This window comes from Alligator mississippiensis, chromosome 3 (assembly GCF_030867095.1).
Source record: "Alligator mississippiensis isolate rAllMis1 chromosome 3, rAllMis1, whole genome shotgun sequence".
Taxonomy (NCBI): domain Eukaryota; kingdom Metazoa; phylum Chordata; order Crocodylia; family Alligatoridae; genus Alligator; species Alligator mississippiensis.
Window position 1 is genome coordinate 200,355,085 of NC_081826.1, and position 15,340 is coordinate 200,370,424.

General features: G+C 42.4%; 1 long non-coding RNA gene across 4 annotated transcripts in view; it reads left to right on the plus strand.

Moving 5' to 3' along the window:
- The window catches only part of LOC132249136 (uncharacterized), a 30,768-nt gene that overhangs the window by 11,578 nt on the left and 3,850 nt on the right, over positions 1–15,340 (plus strand). For 2 of the 4 annotated variants that reach the window (XR_009460540.1, XR_009460543.1), the window contains 3 exons: positions 7,634–7,733; positions 12,525–12,679; positions 13,350–13,478. This is a non-coding gene — a long non-coding RNA (uncharacterized LOC132249136). Of the gene's footprint in view, positions 1–7,633; positions 7,734–11,202; positions 11,250–12,524; positions 12,680–13,349; positions 13,479–15,340 lie in introns of all 4 variants that reach the window. The other 2 variants (XR_009460542.1, XR_009460541.1) reach the window with 2 other exon arrangements.

The window sequence follows — 15,340 nt, forward strand, 5'->3', positions numbered from 1 at the left end:
GTTCTGCTAAATAATATTTTGTACGTGGTTATGAAAAAAGAGGCTTAAATCATCCTGATTGTTCAGCTTAACATACAGTCTCAAATACTTTGTGATTGAATGTAAACACTGCTTTTCAAGCAGGTGACTCAATAACAAGGAACTTTAAATAGAAGAAGTACCAGGAAGGGTTCCCCCCTTGAAATTCATATAAAATAACCTGATTTCCTGCAGGAATTGCTCTGTTCCACATTGGAGTCTGCTGCTTAAGCTTTTCAGATCAAGAAAAAAAAATCAATGTGTGATTCATTGTTTAGTAACTTGATGATAAAGCAGTAGATGACTATGGGACGAAAGTTGAGAGATTGGGGCAAAAGCATTAGAAAAGCTATAATTTCCTCCAAAGAGGGACTTTGGAGGAAATGAATACAGAACTGATGATCACAGAAGGTAAAAAGATGTCCAGTTGATGTTTCTTGAGCTTGTCTTCCGGGCAGCAAGAACATCTGAAATAAAAATGCCCACAGCACATATTCTTCTGGTAAAACTAGCTACATGCTTTGGCTTGCAGGCATCTTACCCTGATGTGTCTTGAACAAGACAGAGAACAGTAGGAGACTGTCTGTGGTATTGTTCGTGTCGGCCTGATTTGGGTTTAACAAGTAGAGCTAGTCGGGAATTTTCTGACACCGTGCTTTCTCATCAGAACATGCTGATCTGCCATTTTTTTTTTTTTTTTATGGGAACATGCCAGTTTTGAGATATTTTAACTGAAAAAAGTGTTATTGGGTCAAGAATTCTGGTCAAGGATTAATTCCAGAACAGTTGTTTGCCTAGTGGTTAAGGACCACCTAAAATGTTTGAGGGAGAGTTTCTAGTTGCTATTCTCCATTCTTCCACTTTCCAGATGAGTGCCCTAAACTGCTAACTATTGGCTCTCCTGGGGTCACTTTCTCTGCTCTTTTCTTAGAGCGAGAGCTTGGACTCGTATCTGTTTTACCCAGGTGAATGCCATGATCACTAGGTTATAGAGTCAATCTTTGTCTAGTCCAGGTATGATTTAATTATGATTATCAAGTAGAACAGCTCCAGTAGGAAAGATTAAGACAGACCTACAGAAGAGCCAAAAACCTGGTGTTAGGACATTTACTTGGGGTGTGAATGTACAAGATCCTGAGGTACAGGTTTCTTGCCCATATCTGACAGAATAGGAACTTGAACTTGACTTTGAACTTGAACAGGCAGCTGGGTTATACCCATCTCTAAACTTGGATGTGGAATGAGAGTATATTCAAAATCTCAAAATGTTAATAGCAAGGGAAAAGTGTGAAAGAGCAATCACTGACTCTGCCTAACTGAGGCTTAACTTGTTCCTCTGCTTGCAGCTCTGTGTAAAGATACTAAATTACTAACTCCTTACACTTGCGCTGGCTTGATTGCTCAGGACAGTGCATTAGAAGCCTAGGTGGTCTCCTCAATCCCCATCCTTTTCTACCTACTGCCTGTAGGAAGGGAGGGGGGCATAGCAGGTATGGAGAGCCTCTGCTCTCCTTACTTCATTTACTGAAGAAATGCTGAGAGGCAAATTTCTGTGCATTGAAGGAGGGTATTATTACTTGGTGAGTTATGTCCTCTGTGGCCCATTTTCTTTCCCACATACATACCCTTTTCAGACAGAAGGCTTATGCCTTCACTTCTTTGAGATGGTCCCTTGTGATACAACTACTCTCCAACTACAGGCTCTCAACCTTACACAGTTTTTGTTGTCAACCAGCATATTTAGGAAGCCAAAACAGGCTTGACACTGGCAAGAGTTTCCCTTCAGGAGCCTGTGAATAGCTGCTGCTTCTTAGTTAATGGTTCACAGTACTTACAGTAATGGATGTAAAACAACAGAAGGAAGTACTGCTATATGTGTACTGTTTTACCATTAAGCTCCTAGACCAATGTGACTTGGGCCTCGTCTATAACTACATAGTCCTGCCAGCCAAATGGTGAGTGGTCCATACTCACAACTTTTCCATGATGACAAAACTGCTTTCTTCTACTGGCAGAGTAGCACCTGCTCTGTGAGTGACAGAAGGTTTTTGCCACCTTAGGGAAGCTGTAGGAAAGTGCATAGATGAGCTCACACTTTCTGCTAGCAGTAGTGGCCCCTTTAACAGCTGGTGCCTCCCGGGGTTCATTTCATGCTGTGCAGGCACAACTGCTATAGCAGATCAGTGCAGGTGGGGATGAGCACTATTGATTTTCCAGTGGTGGTGGTTGGCTGTCTGCAGAACTCCTGCTGGCAGAAGGATTCTACTAGAGATAAACCCCTTAGCTTGGCTGTCGTGTTCCCTTGGGGACCAAATTATAGCCCGTTTGCTACAGACCCTGACCCTCTGACAGTCGGTATCAGCATGCAGCAACTGCAGGCTCCTACAGGATGGTTCTTATAATGAAACAATGTCTTTTGAGGGGCAGCACCCTATTTTGGCACCCTGGGTAGAGTCAGCAGTAAGGTGAGTGCAGGAGAACAGAGGTGCAGGGCGGGCAGAGTCTTACCTGCCACGGTACAGGATCACTCAGAAGCAGAGCACTGAAGGCTCCAGCCATGCAGAGTGGATGCAGGAAGCCTTCCCTCCTCCTCCTCATCCCCCACGGAAGATACTGCTGCTGCAAGTGGAGGTGTCTGTGTGGCCAGCCACTGCAGGATTAAGATGGAAAATGCTGCCGAATTATATGATGAATGACACTGGAAAAGTTTTAATTTGGCAGCAGAAGGCCATTGCGTTTCGTGCTCCTTTGGATCTGACTCCACAGCAAATTACCCATCATGTGCAAGCTCACAGAGGCGTGCACACTAGGCATATAGAATAATAGACTCTTCGCCTTGTACTCCTGAAATGCCATGATCTGAACTTAATATTGTCAGTTCTTTGGGTCTAGTGTTTTGTTATTTTGTGTTTTGTAGCACGGTGGGTATATTTACACATGTATATCAGCCTCCAAGAGTAATCAAAGAAACTCCTATCATAAAAGGTTTTTAAGCTGCTTCTCAGCACAGGGCTGTCACATGAGCTAAGGGTCACAACTACTCATTTTCATTTACATTCTGATGGGAATGACTTGCCTTCATAGTTCAATAGACTCTTCTTCCTCACGAGACTCCAGTGTAAAGGCAAAAGTTATTTTGCTCACAATGGCCAGTAAAGAGGGAATGGGAACAGCAGTAGTAGGAAGACGCATCCTTTTATCTGTCATCAGCTAGGAGGGAATAAAACAGCAGCAAAGAAAAAAAGATATACTGAATGGAATCAAAGAAAGCCAAGGACATAATTCTGTCATAATGTCTTGACATGGTTTTACTATGCTTCTATTGTAATGTATTAGTGTGGGAAAGAGGGCATCTAATTGTGAATCCCAACCAAATAAGGCAATACCATATCAGGCTATTGTACTTCAATTATTCTGAGGCTGCTTATAGCTCTGTTGTATTATAATAGTGAATATTGATATATCATTATTTCTCTTCTACTTTTCTCTTCCACTTCACAAGGTTTTAGCTTGTATCATAAAGATTTTCTATTCTTACTGCAACTTTCATCCCTTTCGCTCCTGCCTCCATTTCAAAGAATATGCACACTAGTAGACGTGCACTCAAACCCTTGTGTGGGATGGCATATGTGGCCTTTTTCACTCAGTCGATGTACTCACTCACATCAGGGAGACAGGTGAAATGTCCATTACAGTTTATGATACAGATAGGATTTACGCAGGTGGGATTTTTAACTATTTTTCACATAGTAATTTTAGCTAGCCCATCCTCTTATATCAATATTTAAAAGCAGTATCTGCTCTAAAATCAATTCAGTCATTTTTATGACTTGTGCTTTAAAACTTTATATGCATTGTATATACTACATATGTGTGGAAACACTATGGAATAGAAAGAATTGACTTTTGATAATTTATGACTAAGAAAACCATCTCAGAATCACAAGACTGGAGGCTATCAGCCTCTATTATACATGTATGGCTACTAAAGAGTCTAAAGATGATGTAACCTCAGCCTGATAAAGAGCAACAGGGAAGCACATTTTACTGCAGTATCCTAAAAGAATACCCAAGGTAATTCAGGCAAGAGAGAAAAGAAAAACACTGTAGCAAACCCACTTAGCAGGAAAGAGCCTTTTGAAATCTAAAATGTGAAATAAAATTAGTGGGAGGGTAGGTGGTATAGGGCAAAAATGGAAATTGTCATGGAAACTGACTTCAGTCCAATCAGAGGAAAGACAGTTTGTTGGGCAATGTATTTAAGTGCCATAACTGGACATGACGCTTTACAGACAAAAGTCATATTTTCTCACATACCTAACATCCCCAAATAAAACATGTGAAATCCTGGTATTTAAAAAAAGCACAGATAAAAAAAAAAGTGGCATGGTGCATGTGGCAGCTGCGTGGTGCCACCCAGAACCAGAGCCTGGCCAGCCAGAGCCATGCTCCAGCTGCTGGCCAGACTCCATGCCTGGATTACTGCTACTGGAGCCCTGGGAGGCCCCCAGGGTCCCAGGTAAGGCTGCTAGGGCTAACCCAGGTGCTGGCCCCTGCCTTCTTTACCCAACCCAGGGCAATTTGCCATGTGCCAGAGTGTGTGCGCAGGGGCGTTCCCCGAGGACAACTAGCAGCGGCACAAAAATGTGCCACTGCTAGTTATCCCCAGAGAAACAGACTTGTACGCTCATGGGGATGTGCCCAGAGTGTCCACAAAGTGTGGCATGCTAAATGACAGCCTGAGTGAAGTAGCAGGAACTTCCTGATGTGGCAGGATAGGCTCCAGGCCCTTGCCAAGGCAGTAGCAAGACTGTTACTTCCTTATATAAGTTCCTTTAAATAATAAAGTGTTGTTTCCATGCCACAAGCATCATCAAGATACTGCAGACTGCATGTAGTAGCTCATTCACCTTCTACCACAGGGACAGGCAAAAAAAATACGTTGGGCTGGATCTGGCCCACGAGGCCACTCTATCCAGCCAGCAGAGCCCCTCCAAAAAACAATTATTACTGGCCCACAGCTGCCTCTCTGAAAGTTAGTGGGAAACAGGCTTTCACAGGTTGTACACCACTGGACCCAGCAAGCTCTGTGTTTCCACCTCCGTGGGGCTCCCAGCACTTCATCTGGGAGCCCCATGTGGAGGCACTGAACGTGATGGCGTGAGACTGGACACCTGGTGAGTGGGGAGAGGAGCTCGCACCTGCAGGAGTGGGGGACGGGGGAGTGGTTTGGGGCTGTGTGGAGATGGGTGTGCCCTCCCCCCCCCCCCCAGTCCCACCAAAGTACACAGTCTCTCAGTCTCTGCGGGTGGAGGCAGCAGCACTAGCAGGCACTTGGGGCCCTCCTGGCCCACTGTAGGCAGAGCTCCCTGGTGGAGCACAGCTCTGGCTAAATCCTGGGAGCTGCACATGGAGGCATGGAGCCTGCCCAGCCCAGCCTGCTGGCTCCGTGCCTTCAAACCAGACCAGGCTGGCTCCGTGCCAGCATGTGGGGCTCCTGGCACTGCAGGTGGGAGCTGTGCACCATCGTGCCAGGCTGGGCCAGGTCCATGCCTCCACATGGGGTTTCCAGTACTCCAGCAGGAAGCTGCGTGTGGTGGCATGGAGCCCGCCTGGTCCAATGGCACGATTCCCTGTGGCTCCCATTCCATGCCCCAGTGGGCCACGCAGGCTCCTTGCCTCCACGCATGGCTCCCCACTGGAGTGCTGGAAGCCCCATGTGGAGGTACGGAGTTGACCTGGCCTGCTGGCACATGGCTCCTGCCTGTAATGGTGGAAGCCCCACATGCTGGTATGAAGCCAGTTGAAGGTGTGTGCCAGCGGGCCAGGCAGACTCCATGCTGCCATGTGCAGCTCCTGGGATTCAGCCCACACACACTCCCACACCCACACCCCACCTATAAACCCTACCCCCTGCACAGACACCCACAGCCCCTCATACCCCTTCACAACCCCCCCCAATCCCACACCCCCCATACCCCTTCACAAACCTCACACCCAGAAATCCCAACCACAACCCCATGCACAATATATAGGAGTAGGACTGTATTTTGAGCTATTTTGCAGTCACCTCCACATACACTATACAAACGCATGTAAATCAGGACAAAAATATTTTTTGAAAGAAAATTAAAATATGTTATAGTAGATGTTTGATTTTTAGTATATGATCCATTTGTTTTTTTTTCCTGGTTCCAAGGTGGCAAACCCCCCTTCCAAAAGGAGTACTTCTGGGGGCAAGGGGAGGGGGAGGACTTCTGGTGGCAATGGTCTGGGGTTAGGGGTGGGGCACCTGTCACAAGATGGAGATCAGCGGACGGGGCACCTGTCAAGGGGCAGGGATACCCTTGACAGCTCACCAGATGTTGTTAAGCAGCCCTCCAGCCAAAATAATTGCTTACGCCTGCTCTACCAGCTCAGTGGCTCTTTGCTGAAAAGGCTACTGCCTTACCAGTGGCTGTGAGAGGGTTAACACTGGACTTCATGGATGATGTTTGCTGCCCTAGGGAGAAATGGCAGGCAGCTTGTTCTGTGCCTGTTTGTTCTGCTCTGCTTCTATTCCAGCAAAGAAAAATCAGCTTGCCCACTTGAGACATGCACTGCAGCTTAGAGAACTGATTTTAGGGGGGAAGGTGCATGTGGTGAGTAAATACAGTAGAAGATAACAAGTTTGTTTCTGCTCCTATTAAATCAATAGCAAAACTTAAGTAGGAGCAAGGCCAGATTTTACTGTCAGTGGAGTACCTGAATGCAAACCTTCCTCGGTAGACTTTGCCTGTCCGACTCTGTCCAAAAGTTTTTTTTTCCTCATTCAGATTTACCAAAGCTCTAGTTCAGCAGTGATGGGCTCTGTAAAGTGTGAGATGACAGTGGTGGCAAAGTTTATCAGTAAGACCAAGACAAATCTGTCCACCGGTTTTAGAACAGAAAACTTATAAATCTCTTTCACACAGAGAAGGCTGTTAATAGGAGCATGAGATCCTCTTTCACTAAAGCTGGGCAAATAATGATCGCAAGCATTTCAGTGACTTTTAAAACAGGAATTCCCATAGAGTGTGTCTGTGTTGCTTCTTAACTCCTGAGCATTCTTGTGAGGGAAGGTTTATTTTGTATGGGTGGTTACAGGAAGCACATTTTAGGCCCCCTACATCAAATAGGTTTAATTATGAAACAAAATTTGTTGAACAAAATGTGGAGCTTGATAATGGATGATATTACAGGTCAACATTTTAAACCCTATCTATATGGCAGCTATGTTTGTGAGCAGAGCAGTGCAGGGTTGAAGGAAAATACGGACACAGCGGTACTTCTGTGGTTCCGAGCTCTGTGCGGCAAATTATATATAACCGTGATTAGAACAAAGAGCGTAGCACAATGAGGACACTACAGTCATAATCTATATGATTTATATAATGTGTACTTGGGGAAATCAGAATCGTATTAAGGCATCATTAGAATAAATAGGAGCTTTTATGCTGATGTCAGTGGATGTAGGATCAGCTATTAGTGGATCAGGTATCCCCATCATCATAATTTTCCAGTTCTGAGAGGTGAGATTCCACAGCATATCAAATTATATGTTGCTGATAATACTCTTTTTTCTTGATTCTCACAGGCCTCTATGTCCCACCTGTGCCCACCAGCTCATAAAGCCGTGGTGCTAGCTATCCAGTGCCTGATTGATTGGTGTTCTGAGGTGTAATTCTTGCAGTGAGGTGAGCGCTATCCCTAAAGTTCCTTGTCCACTTCTTGTCACTTGTCCAGCGATTCATTTTATTCTTCCATTTACATCACCCTCTTCCACACCTAGCCTTGACACAAAGCTCCCCGTACATACTATTAACAGAAAGCTATCGGTGCGCAAGCTAATTCTCTCTCCATGCCTTAATGACACAGATCACTGGTTCACACAGCTTTATACATTCCAGCTTTGTGCTGTGTTAATTCATATTAATAGATAAAGGCATGAGTTTTGTTTAAAAAAATAAATTTGAATCATAAGCTTGTAATTTTGACTCTTTAAAATTCTTCAGTGCCAGCAGAAAGCTAATGTTTTGCTCCTTTATTTTATTTTATGACAGTCTACAAAATAATTTGCCCTGTAAGACAAGAACAGTTTTAAAGACACTGGACAATAAGTTCTCTATCTGTGATTCCACAAGGAAACAATGAGTTTATCAGTAGTAGCTATAAGCCAAAACTTTTAATATTATTTTCTATTGACAAGAATAAAAAGGAAATGATTGGAAACTCATTGGTTGCCAATTCTAATGCTGTTGTCTTTCATTTAACTGATAACATGAAACAGCATTAACAAATGATGTTTAAATCACTTTATAATTTATTTTATAATGAATACAGTTATTTGGAAGTCAGTTGCTCCCTCCTCATCTCTCTTAAGAATGGTGCCTGTGGCATATGCTGCTAGGAAATGGATAGCTCCATTTTTAAGTATTGTCAGTTCATGTTTTCCTCTCTTCTTGCCACGGTGTTGGTAAAGCATAAGCAGGGGTGCTTTTCTAATATTTTCTACTGGGGAAACATCCCTCCTCACAGCAGGAATGTCAGGCTGCTGAAATGCAGTTACATTAATTTCCAATATATTTAATCTCTATTGAAGCACAAGAAAAATTACATCTCCACCTCCCTTTCAGTCTTCCAGAAGTACATTCCACCTCCATCTGGCTCTTGCTGAGACAATAGATGAAGCCTTGCTCATTCCTATTGGAGTAATTACAGAACGGTTTCATTTATCTAGGGTACCAAAAGTTCACAGCAGAATCAGAAACCACATTAAATTCTCCGATTGAAGGGGGTGCCTCCTTTCATCCCAGAGAATACACAGTAGAGTTCTTAAAATGTCTAGTATCACTGACTTTTTGTCAGGTCTGTCACTGTTGATATAAGTGAGGAAAAATATTTAGAGCCTGCCCAAGCAGTGCAAAACAGTATTTGTGATTATAGGCAATTGGGATGGAATAGGTAATGGACAGGTAATGATGACAGGTAATGGTGAAGCAGATTTTGGCACAATAACCCAGTCTTTGTGTATGAAGGGTCCCTTTCACCTTTGGCTAACTCTGTTATCTCCAAGACTTTGTAAGTGGCAGTCACATAGCAATGATGCTTTGTTTATTACTAGGTGCAAATCTAAAAGTATTAGGTACAGTTTTAGATGCATATAAACTAATTAAATGTTTTGGGAAGCAATTCTCCTACTCTGCCCCAACCCCTCGTTCTTTTATATTCACTTGTATCTCATTTTAGGTTATATTGGAAACTCTTAGGGGCAGGGACTTGGTCTGCCTATAAGTTGGTACTGCATGTAATCCAATGTATTCCTGAGCTTGACTGAAGTTTGCCACAAATTGGTAGCCTGCACTCATAGAACTACTCATCCTCTATCATCTAAAGATGTTGCTCTTTCTATATATACATCTAGCTGCTGTTGCAATGTCACACCAAATCCTACATACAAAAAAACTAAAAGTATCTTTGGTCATCTGTAAATCTTTCGGCAATTCACTGTCAGTCCAAGCATCTCCCAGACTGAATTCCAGCAAAGGGTAAAAGTACATCCTGATTCAGATTTTCATCACCTCGTGTTACAATTAGGAGTGCAGACAGAGGTAGATAAAATTTAATCTCCTGCTGGGAAAATAAAAGTAAAACAACTTTTGGATGAATAATCCAATTTAAAACTTTTAGTCAAAAACTGAGAAGGGAAACTTTTGTAAATGATATTTCAATACCTTATGGGAGCTAAAATTAGGCTGTCTTGTGGCTTCCTGATGAGACTACATCCCCCACAATGCACCTTTCTGCTGAGCTGCTAGAGTATATAATGGGAGTCCCTGACCTTAGCTCAGCTTAGGAAATGCAGTTTAGTTGTTCAACTGGAGAATCTGGCCAAAGACAAGACAATAATAGGAGCATAAGCAGCCCAATTAACAGCTTCTACAAAGAACTAAAGAAGCTTTTCAGGATCTAAACTGTTTGGATTTGGACTGAAATTGTTATTTTGGTTATTTAAAAATAGAAAGAAAAAAGAAATCTCTGGAAAACTGATACTTCTGTGAACACTGGTTTAATTGTAAACCTGATCTTTTTCCATCCCAAACCAGTTTTGATAGAAAATTTAGAGCTTGCCTTAGTAAATGTATATGATATTTTGCAACATGATCTGCCTCCAGGATGGAAGTTTTTGGTTATTACTCCATTTTTAGAAACTGTCTCTGGGTTGTCAACTATTAAAACAGTCAAGCAGTAAATACTTGAGATGAACACACCATCCCAGCTTGGTCTTTGAGTTGAAACTTCTCACAAGGTCCTTTCTGATGCCCAGGATTACCTGACACCATCATAAAATCTCCTGGATTGATAACAGACAGAAGGTTGTGAGGCATTTGGGAACTCTTCTTTCAGCAACAGTTGAGGCACGCTGCGATAGACCAAACTGCCTTAATATACAATTACAGGTATTATTGTGGAGCATGGCACATATGGACTAGCCAGCATAGCTGTGTAGAAAAAAATGTTAGCCTGTGGACATGCTGAACCATATCTTGTTTTCAAACAGAGTTGAAAGCTGTTATGTGCCTGGGTCAACTTTGCTTGACTACTTGACTGTGACTTATTTTTCACTTTAGTGATTTCATCTGTTTCAGTAGCTTTTTTTTCCTCGACCAGCACACTCTTAGCTCACGTTCAGCCTATGGTGCACCATAATCCCCAGGTCTTTCACTGCAATACTGCATTCCCAGATTGTATCTACACATACAATTATTCTGTTCCAACATGGTGTTGTCCAAAAATGTGTTAAGTATGCATTGGTCCCATCATCTAAATCATTAATGAAGATGTTGAACAATACTGGACCCAGGACAGACCTCTGGGGACTCCACTAGCTTCTCCTCCTAACTAGACATTGAGCCATTGATGACTACTCATTGATTATCAACCCTACAGTACTTTCATCTAGTCTGTATTTCCTTATCTCATCAATGAGTACATTGTGAGAGACCATGTCAAAAGCCTTGCTAAAATCAAGCTATATCATGTCTACTGCTCTCCACTCTTCCACAGGTCTGTCACTTTATTATAGAAGGAAATCAAATTGGTCAGGTGTGACTTGTTCTTGATTAATTCATGCTGACTATTCCTGATCAACTTGTTTTCCTCTAGGTGCTTCACGGTGGATTCCTTGAGGACCTGCTCCATGATCTTTCCAGGTATAGAAGTCAGGCTGATTGGTGTGTTGTTCTCCAGATTCTCCTTTTCCCCCTTCTTAAAAATGGGTACTATATTTGATTTTTTTTAAAGTCATCCAGGACCTCACCTGACTTCCACAAGTTCTCAAAAAAGATAGCCAATAGATCCAAAATTACCTCCGCCAATTCCTTCAGTACTCTTGGGTGCATCCCATTCAGCCCAGCTGACTTGAAAGCATTTATTTTTTTCTAAATCATCCCTAAGCTGGTCTGCTCTTACTATAGACTGGTTGTCTCCTTTCCTATAGCTGCTGTCAAACCACATTCATCAGCTGGTAGCTGCCCCTATTTGTGAAAATTGAAGTTAAAAAAAGCATTAAATACTTCAGCCTTCTTTGCATTATCTTGCTTAGATTGTCTTCTGCATGCCATAAGGGACCTATGAAATCTCTGGCCATCTTCATACTTTTGACATACCCTTTTACTGCCTTTTATGTACCTAATACCTTGCCAGTTAAATGTTAAATTGTGCTTTGGCCTTCCTAATTTTCTCCCTGGATGCCCATGCAATACTCTTCTTCTTTTCCGTTGTACTGGGAACACATTCCCACTTTTTATAGGATTCCTTATTCTGGTGCTCCCCTTCCTTCTTCTCCGTAGGATCTTGAACTCTTATAATTTTGCGATCACCATCACCCAAGGTACCTTCCACCACCCTATTCTCAACCAATTTTTCCCTGTTTATGAGCAGTAAGTCATGAAGAGTTTTCCCCCCTCATTGACCTCTCTACCATCTGAATTACAAAGTTATCCCCTACACTCTACAGGGGCTTGCTGGACTGCTTGTGCACTGCTGTGTTTCCCTACCAACAGATGTTCCAATAATTCAAATTCTACGCTATGGATGTATGGCTTCAGGAGTAGTGTCCTTGAGCATACTGTGCTGCTCTGGCAGGCGCATTTGTAATCCTGCTCTGACTTCACTTTGGCTGGACTAATTAGTAATTAATACTGCTGAATAACTGCACTAATCAGGCTGCCATTAGTACCCCAGTTCATCACCACCATTCCCCATGCCATCATGAAGATGTGGCTACAATGCTTGGACTTTAGGAAGAAGCCTATTAGCACAGCACTGCTTTGAAATATGGACAGCTTAATCCATACTAGTGCTATTCCATGCCACTGTCTATACCAGTCTATAAGAACATTACTGTTTCCAAGTTCAAGCCCTCAAAAATTTAGATAATGCCAGAAATACCTGTTCAATATTAATTCACCATTTCTTCCCTCCAGGGAGATCTAGGATTTGACAAAAGGTGAGTACAGGAGCAGCAATCCCTGCTGCAGGATTCCAACAACTCCCAGCCTCTTCCTTCCCTCTTGCCCCACTGGTGTGGGTACATAGTGCCACAGGAGCCTCTGAGGACTACGCAAAGTTCCCAAAGCAGGTAAGAATCTCCCTCTTCCCCTCCTTACTCAGAGGTATGTCCCATCCCCTCCAGCTGCTGCTGTTTTTCCTGCTGTACCAGGATGGGGGAAGCCTCAGAGCTGTTGCTGCATGCTCCAGCCAGGCTGCACTGGGGCTGGACTCAGCTAGACTAGCACTAGTGGTAGTGATGGGTGAGGGGTGAGTTCCCCCACCCTGCCTGATCCCCCAGGAGTGGGGAAGGAGAAGCCCTACCCATGGAGGGGAAATCCCATCCTTAGCCACTGCTGCTGCTCTCATTGTCCCAGCTTAGCCCAGTCACCAATACAGCCTGGCTGGAGCAGGCAGATGCAGCCCTGAGGTTTCCCCTGCCCCTGGGACATTAGGGAAAGCAGCAGTGGCAGACATGAGAGAAGGGCAGGAGAAGGGAGGGGACATACTTCAGAGCATGGAGAGGAAGAGAAGGGGGATTCTTACCTGCTTTGTGGACTTCACAAAAGTCCTCAGAGGTTCCCATGCAATGGTTCAATCTGAAAGGGGAAGGCGGCTGCACCACTGCCCTACCCATCGCTAGATCCATCCTGCTTCCCTACCTTCCTTGCCCCTGCTTCCTTGCCTGCCCTACCCCCACAATATATGACCATAAAACAGTCTAAATGTATATAACTGCATACTATATTTTTTTCCTGCAGGATACCTTTCTTATTCAGTGCACTGCTTGGGCCTGTTCTGGGGATGAATCAAGGTTGTGTAGGAAAAGAAATTGTCAGTTGGACCCCTGCTTCTTTCATGACAGAAGTTGGAAGGTGAAGGACACAAGGGTCTGTAAGAACAAAAATGATATGTTTATGATTAAAACTATACAACTCTGGTGATGCCTGTTGCATCTCTGCTTCTAGTACAAAGATACTATGTGATGCCAGGCTGGCCTTCTAAATTACAAGGCCAGATTAAGATACCAGAGGGAAGTTATCATTCTGGCATTTCCCAAATATGAGTGATTGATTTTGTGGCCTTAGCTTTCTGTTAATATACTTTTGGGGGTTTTTTTTTGGGGGGGAGGGGGTTAATAATAATGGAATTATAAAATATTTCAAAGCTTACACGGAGATGGTTATAAGTCTTCAATATGTGATTCTGAGCTGGGTTTCTGCTATTCACCTGGCCAGAGTAAAGGCTTATAGCTGCCTGCAGTTACTCAAAAGTAAGGTGCACATTAAAAAAAAAGAAATAAATTTTAAATTCCAATTGATTTTATATAGTTTTCACTTAATTACTTGTTTTAATTGGCCTACTGTTTTAAAATGTTTGAATGGATTTAGTGCTCATGAAAGTGATAGACTAATAGAATTCTCAGGCATGCAGAATAATGCAGTCCTCCAGCATCCTCACACAGCTTTGCTAATGAACCTCAGATCTGACTTGTAAAGCATCTGCCTTGTAAAACACCTTTCCTATTTAAGTCCTACGCCTCTTGAGCAGTGACAATTTTGCTGTGGTCAAATGTGGAATCAGACTGATGCTACCAAGCTCATTTTCAATAGTAATTTAACTCATTATCTGAAGGTAGATAAAAGGTAAAAGGGCCATTTACATTTGAATTTAGAGAACTGTTGCTTCTTACTACAAGGGGTAATTAAGGGGCAGAATTTAAGGCCCACTCCACAGATGTTGAGTCCCATTGGAATTGCAGGATGTGTTTCTTTTAATTAGCATTGTTTGCTCTCAACTTGGTCGTACATTATTCCTCTTTTATGCCCGTTCTGCTAAGCTTTATTTTTTTATTTTGTTTCTGCATTTACATCTTTTAAATACTGACACTTTCACATGCCTTTTGCTTCAGACAGAATTGATTATCGATTGTGGTTGTTTTAAAAGTTGCCTTTTCCTTATTTGTTTCTCTTTATCAAGGCCTAACTATTAATCAGTAAAATTACTAATATGTAGCCCTGCTCCACCTGTGGAGTTTCACTTGTTTAACTAAAGGTATGTTTTTAAAACTGATTTACTTACAACAATGCATATTCTTGCATAGACACTCTTTAAGGAGATTTATACCTGTTACAGATCAATTATACTTCCATTAAGTAATATAATTTAAATGGATTTTACAGTATTTAAAATGATATAACTTTACATGTAGACAGAGCTTCCATAGAAATAAACTTTACAAATATATATTAAAAATGATTAATGTCACTGAAAAATAGATATTACAGGATGGAACCACAAGTTCCCTTAGGCAATTTCATATGGAGAAACGAAAAAGAAACAAAAGCAAAAACTAGAAGCCAGTGAACAACAATGAATAATTTCTGCTGATTAAATTTGATCTTAGGAGCTCTGCTGGGAAACATATAAACACATTATAACGCAAACCTACTTGAGAATAAGGTGGAGTGCTAAGCAAAGTTTACAACAAAATGGATGACCTAATTAAGAGAATACAAAGGAGCACTTCTAAGGATTGCTAACCATATGTAGTGCTTTATCAAGTCCAGTTATAACACTGATAGGAATGAATGCTCTAAGCACTCCCAATTACCTTAATGGAAGCTGGCTGTGCTTGGCACATTGTAGGGTCAGGGCCTAAAGTGGAAGTTAAAAAAAAACAAAACCAAAGAACAAAGAAAAGAAAATAAATTAAAATGAAATTAAAATCTTTATATTGTTCAAGGAAAGA